We start from the raw sequence: 10,899 nt of genomic DNA, 5'->3' as shown, positions 1-10,899 counted from the left end.
GAAGGCCTTTGACAGGGTGGAGTGGGAGTATTTCTGGGAGGCATTAGGCAGGTTTGGATTCGGGGAGGGATTCATAGGGTGGGTCAAGCTGCTGTATCAGGTCCCTGTAGCGAGTGTGTCCACGAACCGGCTACGGTCGGAGTATTTCAGGCTGCACCGGGGGACGAGGCAGGGGTGTCCCCTGTCCCCGTTGCTGTTTGCCCTGGCAATCGAGCCATTGGCCATTGCGCTCAGGACTTCAAGGGATTTGTGGGGGCTGGTGCGCGGAGGGGAGGAGCACCGGGTCTCCCTCTACGCGGATGACCTGTTGCTGTACATTTCGGACCTGCTAGAGGGGATGGGGGAGGTCATGCGGATCCTGAGGGACTTTGGGAGTTTGGAGTATAAATTGAACGTGGGGAAGAGTGAGCTGTTCGTGGTCCACGCTAGGGGCCAGGAGGAGAGACTGAGGGAGCTCCCGCTCAGGATAGTGGAGAGGAGCTTTCGGTACTTGGGGGTACAAGTGGCCAGGAACTGGGATGCCCTGCACAGGCTGAACTTAACCCAGCTAGTGGAGCAGATGGAGGGAGAGTTTAAAAGGTGGGATATGCTCCCGCTTTCCCTGGCAGGACGGGTGCAGACTGTGAAGATGACGGTTCTCCCCAGGTTCCTCTTCGCCTTTCAGTGCCTCCCCATTTTCATCCCCAAGTCCTTTTTTAAGCGGGTGAATAAGATTGTTACGGAATTGGTGTGGGCGAATAAAACCCTGCGAGCATGCAGGCACTGGAGAAGTTTGGCTTGCCCCCGGGGAATGCGTTCAGGTACCTCCATGTTCAGGACTGTCTTAGAAAACAGGTGGGGACATTTCCGTTGCTGCCCCCGCGTAGGATCCAGGACAGGGTGGTGTCTGGCATCTGGACAGGGGAGGGGAAGGTGTCGGACATATATCAGGAGCAGCAGGGGGTGGAGGAAGCCTCAGTGGAGGAGTTGAAGGGCAAGTGGGAGGAGGAGCTGGTTGAGGAGCTGGATGAGGGCCTGTGGGCCGATGCCCTGGGCAGGGTGAACTCCTCTTCATCATGTGCCAGGCTCAGCTTAATTCAGTATAAGGTGGCGCATCTGGCGCACATAACGGCGGCAAGGATGAGTAAGTTTTTTGGGGTGGAGGACAGGTGCCCGAGATGTGCATGGAGTCTGGCGAACCATACCCATATGTTTTGGGCATGCCCGGCGCTTAAAGAATTCTGGCGGGGGTTTGCGAAGGTGATGTCTAGGATTTTGGACACTCGGGTGAAGGCAAGTCCAGCAGTAGTGATATTTGGGAGGATCCGGGAGTGCAGGAAGCGAAAGAGGCCGAGGTACTGGCCTTTGCCTCCCTGGTAGTCCGGAGAAGGATCTTGCTAATGTGGAGGGACTCAAAACCCCCAGTGTGGAGACCTGGGTTAGCGATATGGCAGGGTTCCTCAGCCTGGAGCAAATAAAGTTCGCCTTGAGAGAGTCCTTGATGGGGTTCTCCTGGCGGTGGCAACCTTTCCTTGACCTTCTAGGGGAGCACATAATTGTCAGCAGCAGCAGCATCCTGGGGTTGGGGGAGGGGGGGGAAGAGGGTGACTCAGGTGGGAGGGGGGGGAACTGTTGATAAAATGTACGTTTTACAGGAAGACAACACCCACCTTGTTTTGTTTAATAATTTTTGTTTATTTTTATTTTTAATTTTATTTGTACCTGAAGCTGCCCCCACCATAAACTTAAATTAAATTAATTAATTAGTGATGGCTGGTCAGGTGATGTGCTTGAGCTGCTTGATGTGGGAGCTGGCAGATCCCATTGCGAGCTGCAGCGACCACATCTGCAGTAAGTGTTGGCTGCTCGAAGAGCTCCGGCTCAGAGTTGATGAGCTGGAGTCTGAGCTTCAAACACTGAGGCACATCCGGGAGGGGGAGACTTACCTGGACACTGTGTTTCAGGAGGCAGTCACACCTGTCAGAGTAAGTAGTTTAAATCCTGCTAGTGGCCAGGGACAGCAGGGTGTGACTGCAAGTCAGGCAGGTAAAGGGAACCAGCAGTCAGGAACTCAGGAGCCTCAGCCCTTGACCCTGTCCAACAGGTATGAGGCACTTGCTCCCTGTGTGGATGGCGAACAGGGCTGCAGGAAGGATGAGTCAGCTGACCAAGGCACCATGGTTCAGCAGGCCATTCAAGGGGAGGGAGTAAATAGGCAAGTTGTAGTTGTAGGGGATTCTATTATCAGGGGGGATAGATAGTATCCTTTGTGAGCAGGATAAAGAGTCCCGCATGGTATGTTGCCTGCCCGGTGCTAGGGTGCGGGACATCTCTGACCGGCTTGAAAGGATACTGGAGAGGGAGGGGGAGGATCCAGTTGTTGTGGTCCATGTCGGTACCAACAACATAGGCAAGTCTAGGAAAGAGGACCTGTTTAGAGATTATAAAGAGCTAGGATTCAAATGAAAAAACAGATCCTCAAGGGTCATAATCTCCGGATTACTGCCCGAGCCACGTGCAAATTGGCATAGGGAGGCAAGAATAAGAGAAGTTAACACGTGGCTGAAAGAGTGGTGTGGGAATGAGGGGTTCCTTTTCATGGGACACTGGCATCAGTTTTGGGACAGGGGGGACCTATACCGTTGGGATGGTCTCCATCTGAACCGAGCTGGGACCAGTGTTCTGGCGAAAAGAGTAAATAGGGTGGTAAATAGGACTTTAAACTAAAGATTGGGGGGGGAAGGGAAAGTCAGGAAACCAAGAGGTAAAGTAACCAGTGGGAAGCGTAGCTGCTTAGGAATACAAAAAAGCACGAGAAGACAGAGCTCAGGAGAGGTTACAATAGTCCCCATCCCACAAAATATGACACAGTGTATGGAAAGGCTCAGTAAACCAAGGTCCACCACACTAAGAAAATAAAAAGGGACGGTCAATAGGAATTAAAGGTGCTATATTTAAATGCGCGCAGTGTACGGAACAAGGTAGATGAGCTTGTGGCCCAGATTGTGACTGGCAGGTATGATGTGGTAGGCATCACAGAGACATGGTTGCAGGGGGTTCAGGACTGGCATTTAAACATCCAGGGATTCACAACCTATCGAAAAGACAGAGAGGTGGGCAGAGGGGGCGGGGTTGCCTTGTTAATTAGGAATGAAATTAAATCAATAGCACTAAACGACATGGGGTCGGATGATGTGGAGTCTGTGTGGGTAGAGTTGAGGAACCACAAAGTCAAAAAAACCATAATGGGAGTTATGTACAGGCCTCCTAACAGTGGTCAGGACCAGGGGCACAAGATGCACCACGAAATAGAAAGTGCTTGTCAGAAAGGCAAGGTCATAGTGATCATGGGGGACTTTAATATGCAGGTGGACTGGGTAAATCATACTGCCAGTGGACCCAAGGAAAGGGAATTCATTGAATGTTTACAGGAGGGCTTTTTGGACAGCTTGTGATGGAGCCCACAAGGGAACAGGTCATTCTGGACTTAGTGTTATGTAATGAGCCAGACTTCATTAAAGATCTTAAAGTAAGGGAGCACTTAGGAGGCAGTGATCATAATATGGTCGAATTCAATCTCCAATTTGAAAGAAAGAAGGTAGAATCAGATGTAAAGGTGTTACAGTTAAATAAAGGTAACTACAGGGGCATGAGGGAGGAACTGATGAAAATCGACTGGGAGCAGAGCCCAGTGGGAAAGACAGTAGAACAGCAATGGCAGGAGTTTCTGGGAGTAATTGAGGACACAGTACAGAGGTTCATCCCAAAGAAAAGAAAGGTTATCAGAGGGGGGATTAGGCAGCCATGGCTGACAAAGGAAGTTAGGGAATGCATCAAAGCAAAAGAGAAAGCCTATAATATGGCAAAGAGTAGTGGGAAGTCAGAAGATTGGGAAGGATACAAAAACAGAGGATAACAAAAAGAGAGATAAGGAAAGAGAGGATCAAATTTGAAGGTAGGCTAGCCAGTAACATTAGGAATGATAGTAAAAGTTTCTTTAAATACATTAAAAACAAACGGGAGGCAAAAGTTGACATTGGGCCGCTCCAAAATGACGCTGGTAATTTTGTGATGGGAGACAAGGAAATAGCCGAGGAACTGAATAAGTACTTTGCCTCAGTCTTCACAGTAGAAGACATGAGTAATATCCCAACAATTCTGGAGAGTCAGGGGACAGAGTTGAATATGATAGCCATCACAAAGGAGAAAGTGCGAGAGAAACTAAGAGGTCTAAAAATTGATAAATCTCCGGGCCCAGATGGGCTACATCCTAGAGTTCTAAAGGAGATAGCTGAAGAAATAGTGGCGGCGTTGGTGATGATGTTTCAAAAGTCACTGGGGTCAGGGAAAGTACCAGAGGATTGGAAAATCGCTGTTGTAACCCCCCTGTTCAAGAAGGGAACAAGGAAAAAGATGGAAAATTATAGGCCAATTAGCCTAACCTCGGTTGTTGGCAAGATTCTAGAATCCATTGTTAAGAATGAGATTTCTAAATTCTTGGAAGTGCAGGGTCAGATTAGGACAAGTCAGCATGGATTTAGTAAGGGGAGGTCGTGCCTGACAAACCTGTTAGAGTTCTTTGAAGAGATAACAAATAGGTTAGACCAAGGAGAGCCAATGAGCTATCTTGACTTCCAAAAGGCCTTTGATAAGGTGCCTCACGGGAGACTGCTGAGTAAAATAAGGGCCCATGGTATTCGAGGCAAGGTACTAACATGGATTGACGACTGGCTGTCAGGCAGAAGGCAGAGAGTTGGGATAAAAGGTTCTTTTTCGGAATGGCAACCGGTGACGAGTGGTGTCCCGTAGGGTTCAGTGTTGGGGCCACAGCTGTTCTCTTTATATATTAACGATCTAGATGACGGGACTGAGGGCATTCTGGCTAAGTTTGCCGATGATACAAAGATAGGAGGAGGGGCAGGTAGTATTGAGGAGGTGGGGAGGCTGCAGAAAGATTTAGACAGTTTAGGAGAGTGGTCCAAGAAATGGCTGATGAAATTCAACGTGGGCAAGTGCGAGGTCTTGCACTTTGGAAAAAAGAATAGAGGCGTGGACTATTTTCTAAACGGTGACAAAATTCATAATGCTGAAGTGCAAAGGGACTTGGGAATCCTAGTCCAGGATTCTCTAAAGGTAAACTTGCAGGTTGAGTCCGTAATTAAGAAAGCAAATGCAATGTTGTCATTCATCTCAAGAGGCTTGGAATATAAAAGCAGGGATGTACTTCTGAAGCTTTATAAAGCATTAGTTAGGCCCCATTTAGAATACTGTGAGCAATATTGGGCCCCACACCTCAGGAAGGACATACTGGCACTGGAGTGGGTCCAGCGGAGATTCACACGGATGATCCCAGAAATGGTAGGCCTAACATACAATGAACGTCTGAGGATCCTGGGATTATATTCATTGGAGTTTAGGAGGTTGAGGGGAGATCTAATAGAAACTTACAAGATAATGAATGGCTTAGATAGGGTGGATGGAGGGAAGTTGTTTCCATTAACAGGGGAGACTAGGACCCGGGGGCACAGCCTTAGAATAAAAGGGAGTCACTTTAGAACAGAAATGAGGATAAATTTCTTCAGCCAGAGAGTGGTGGGTCTGTGGAATTCATTGCCACAGAGGGCGGTGGAGGCCGGGACGTTGAGTGTCTTTGAGACAGAAGTTGATAAATTCTTGATTTCTCGAGGAATTAAGGGCTATGGAGAGAGAGCGGGTAAATGGAGTTGAAATCAGCCATGATTGAATGGTGGAGTGGACTCGATGGGCCGAATGGCCTTACTTCCACTCCTATGTCTTATGGTCTTATGGTCTTATGTACCTCTATCTTTGTTATGTAAAAACTTTAATAAAACATTTTTTTTTTTTTAAATGAGGTCTTTGAGGACTTTTACAGTGGATTGTTTAGCTCTGAGCCTGGGGGGAGGTGGCAGATATATGGGGTTTCTTGGATGGTTGGGGGAGGAGAGACAGCAGGTGTTCGAGGAGCCACTCAGGCTGCAGAATATAACGGAGGGAGTGGGGTTGAGACAGTTAGGGAAGGCACCGGGGCTGGACGGCTTCCCGGCCACATTTTATAGACAATTTGGGGAATTGGTCCCACACCTCCTGAGAATGTTCAATGAGGCACTGGAGGGGGGAGCTGCCGAACACGTTGGCACAGGCCTCTATTTCTTTGATTCCAAAGAAAGACAAGGACCCACTGGAATGTGATTCATACAGGCCCGTCTTGTTATTAAGCATGGATCTAAAGTTCCTGACCATGTTATTGGCCAGGCCATTGGAGGGGTGTGTACCCGAGATAGTGGCAGGAGACCAGACAGGATTTGTAAAGGGGCGGCAGTTGTTCAGTAACATCAGGAAAGCATGATAGCATCCCTCCTCAGACTGCAAGGCCGGCTAGAGGAGTGTCATCGCTTTCTCTCTGCGAAGGTTATATCATCACTCCTATGCAATGAGGCCAACACTGTGAGGGAGGCATCCGTAGTGGAGACAAGGACGTACACTCCATGGTGGGGTAGCCTGCTCCATGGCTCAGCTCATGACCTCCATGGCTGAGGGCATGAACTCCATGGTGGAGGGCTTCAACTGCATAGTGTAAGAACACTGGAGTCAGTGCCAATGGGGCTTCCATATCTCACTCCAACTGCCCCCATGGAGGAGCCTAGGAGCCCTCTGGCACCCAAAGGGAAGAGGATAGGCAGGCGTGCAGTCTTGAGTCTTCCACTAAGGAGACCCTGGAGTTGTCCAGTCCATCTGACACCCCTCTTGCAGTGAGCACAATGCCTCCAGCCCCACAAACAGAGGAATGCAGCACTGCCACATTCATGCAGAAGGTTAGCCCAGACTCTCAAGGTCCAGACCCTGCATGGGGATGCCCAAGGTCCTCTCAGCCAACAGGGCATGGAAGTCAGCAGGTCGCCTTAACTTCAGCCGTGGGTGCTGGGGTTACACCTAGACATAATGGGAGAGTGAAGAAACGGTAGGCATCTAGTGGGCATGGGTGAACCCAGGCACTAGTAGAGATAAGTCACACTTGTAATTATGCACTTATATTAAACATGACTTTGTTCACCCATACAGATCCTCACCGATGTCATGTCATGGTGCCATGCTCTGCAAATCCCGGGGCAAACTCGGCACTTTATCCCTCTGCAGTGTGAGAATGGCAGGTATTAGAAAAACAAAGGTAGTTTTAAGGGATTTATGTTTGTATAGGTCAACCCACATTAGAAATAAGGTACAGTTTCAGTTGGGTTTAACTTAATTTAATGTTTCTATACCTGGAAGGAACCTATAGTTAGATTCATGCTGGATATAGGTGTTTGTATGTATGGTGTTATGCCAGCCTGGGCAAGTGTGTGGTCAATTCTAGCTCCATGTGCCCTGGAGTCACAGCACAAGTGAATTAACCAATAAGTCTTCTAAAAATGCCTGACCTCTTTGGTTGCTCAATAATTAGTCGGTAGGTTTGGAAGTAGAAATACAATCACTGTTTATTTATAACACAAGTAATGGTGAAATATGCAGTAAAGCAACTGAATAACAAACAAGCTAACCCACTCCCCCCTTTTATTAAAAGCAAATTACTGTGGATTCTGGAATCTGAAACCAAAAGAGAAAATGCTGGAAAATCTCAGCAGGCCTGGCAGCATCTGTAAGGAGAGAAAATAGCTAACGTTTCGAGTTCAGATGACCCTTTGTCAAAGGCCCCCTTTTATTGTTCCACTCTCTACCCACACACACAAGGTGGACAAACACAGAGGGGGGTGGTGGAAAGGGTTCAAATAATAAGGATGAAGGTCAAAAGATCAAAGTCTTTGTTTCCAATGGTAGTTCTGTTGCAGGCTTTCCTCACAGCACACTGGTAGATCAAAGCTTCTGGTTTACAACTGGTGATGGTCTTCTTTGCAGAGTTATTCATTCAGTGCAGTACTTACAGACAGCAGGCATTCTCGAGAGTCACTTTAATTCTTATCACACTGGGCCATCAACTCGAGGTTCACACAAAGACCTATTTGTTTCCTGAGACACTGTATTCCACAACAAACCTTGTCTTCACCTCAGGGTTTGACACCCAGTCTGCTGGAGAAAGAATCAACCAACACAGTGACCTTATGGAGAGAGTTTAGCTGGATCCTTTGGGAGAGAATTAGTTGGAACCCTCCACCGAGACTGCAGAATCAAAAGTGAAACCAAAAACTCAACCCTTGAAGCTCTGAATCATTCCAATGGGATCAGAATGAATAACCACCTGTTACTGGAGCGAGCACAGCCTTTTGGGCACATTCATTGGCCACTAGCTCCATCAATCAAACCGAGTCATCACTGAGACAGTCAAACTCAAATCACCAGTCTAAAACAGCACAGCCTTCTGGATCCTGCTGTTTGAATTAAAGGTACAGACTGCTTATAGGCTGCTTTGCCTTAAAGTCACAGGTCCATTAAACACCCATGGATCAAAAATGCAACAGCGAAAATAAAAGAGAGAGAAATAAGGGAATAAACAAGGAATAAAGAAGAACAAGTGGGGTTGGTTAAATTTCAACTGTGACAGAGGGAGCTTCGGCGTGAAGAGTAAATATAGTTGCTTGGTAATCAGAGGCCCTTGTCAGGGAAACATATTTCTTTTCTCTTTAGGTTTAGCTGTGAGCTATAGTAGGTAGTGCAGATCGATTGCTGGAGAGGGAATCAACCAACCCCGTGGCCTTGTGGAGAGTGTTTAGCTGGTGGAGACAGTGAGAGAGTGAGAAGGCAACTCTCATAGCTCTGCTCAAAGCAGAAGGAGTTATACAATGGAATAACATGCAAGAGAGCGAGCTTCAGAGAAAACAAAGTAGGGTGGTTCTAGCAACCTGGAAATAGAACAGGATAATGCTCCTGGACAGCACAGACAAAGCTGGGAAGGAATCGGCTGGTGAGAAGTATCTAAAGCTGAATAAAGTAATCCAGAAGTTTGCAATGTCTAACTACAGCCTGCAAAACAAGTTCTAAAGTTATTGGGAATACAGTATTGACTGGCTATCAGAGTTTGCGTTACCATTGAAAGTCAGTCAAGACAAAGAAATTCTGAAGGGTTGTTGTAAAATCCTGGAGTGGATTCATTGGCAAGATTGGAGCAGAAGCTCTGTTCACAAGAGTCTTTTCAGAATGCAAAACGTTAATGGACAACATGAGTTTTTCAATTTTTACACAAATTCACACAAAACAAGCAAAAGCAAAAGACAGCTACAGGTGTCAATGTACAACAGGTACGGCCCAGAACAACAGTCACAACAACATTAAGACTGGATTAATCAGGGACAACATTTCCAGCAGGTTCCCCCACGGATAAATGACGCAACTGCACCCAAACAGGATGCAGGCAACAATTTACATTTACATCATACCTATAGCTTAAAATAGAATGACAGAAGAAGTAAATAATACCAGAGAACCCCAGTACTCAGGGGAATTCAGATAACTCGTACAGTGCAATTTGAACTTACTCCAGATCCAGACCGGAACATGCAGCCACACTCACATTCGAGATGGCAAAAGACAAAGACAAATTCAAGGAGAGGACCGAACACATCCAGACCCACATCCAGACCAATGTTAACAATCCATGTTCTCCTACAGCGAAAGTAAAACGAGAGCAAGAGCAAAGAGTGAAGAATCGAACTCCCACAATAACACTCTTAACACCTTGCCTGGTCAGAAGAAAAAGGAAGAGGAAGAAGGGCAAGAACTGTCAGATCTATCCCCTTTGATCCACTAAATTACGACAAAACAAAGACACGGCAACCAACCACCATGTGGGCCCACCTGACTCTCAAGAGGAATTAACCAATGATAGAGGCTGGGCCCCATCTTCAGACCTACCCCATCTCAACATCTTCCCGAACATGAATCACCCATAAGACCATAAGACATAGAAGCAGAATTAGGCCACTCGGCCCATCGAGTCTGCTCTGCATTCAATCATGGCTGATATTTTCTCATCCCCATTCTCCTGCCTTCTCCCCATAACCCCGATCCCCTTATTAATCAGGAACCTATCTATCTCTGTCTTGAAGACACTCAGTGATTTGGTCTCCACAGTCTTCTGCGGCAAAGAGTTCCACAGATTCACCACCTTCTGGCTGAAGAAATTCCTCCTCATCTCTTTTTAAAGGATTGTTCCTTTAGTCTAGGATGGTGTCCTCTGGTTCTAGTTTTTCCTACAAGTGGAAACATCCTCTCCACGTCCAATCTATCCCGGCCTCGCAGTATCTTGTAAGTTTCAATAAGATCCCCCCTCATCCTCATCCACCCACCTGAGGATCCCCTACAGCCCCGCAAGGGAGGCCCCAGGAGAAAAAGGAGAATGACTGCAACACCAAGCGTGGCCTAGCCCAACACCGCCATGAGAATAAAACATGGGTGACCCCTAGGACTACCATGACCCCTCTATCCAACACCTCCCTAAGGCTAGGCCCCTCCGGTCCCATGCCAAACAAAGCACCTAAAGAATCCCCCCCGCCCCCCCCCCAACGGGGGACCACCCCACCAGTCACACCAGCCATCACCAAAAATAGAGGCTATTAAGGTCGATCTGGCCACAAGAGTACAGGCAGCAGAAGATCAGTCAAAGAGGGAGACACAATTCAGGGAAGCTAACCAACTCCCCACTAAGTGGAGCTCGCAAACCTCCGTCCTCAACAGAATAATGCAGTCTGCCTGAGGCCCGAGATGAAAAAGCACAACCAAAAGAAAAAGAGTAGCCCAGACTAACACCCCCCCTCCCCCTCCACCCCACTTTCCCGGAGGCAATAGGATAAAGAAACTGTTCACAAATCCTGCATACAATGTCCAGTTTAACATGATACAACCTTATTAATGTAAGATAATTGATGGTGCAAGACATCAGCCCCAAAGAATTCACTCCGCTGCAAGCAGATA

The sequence above is a fragment of the Scyliorhinus torazame genome, chromosome 4 (assembly GCF_047496885.1).
Source record: "Scyliorhinus torazame isolate Kashiwa2021f chromosome 4, sScyTor2.1, whole genome shotgun sequence".
Taxonomy (NCBI): domain Eukaryota; kingdom Metazoa; phylum Chordata; class Chondrichthyes; order Carcharhiniformes; family Scyliorhinidae; genus Scyliorhinus; species Scyliorhinus torazame.
Note: the sequence above shows the minus strand (reverse complement) of the source record.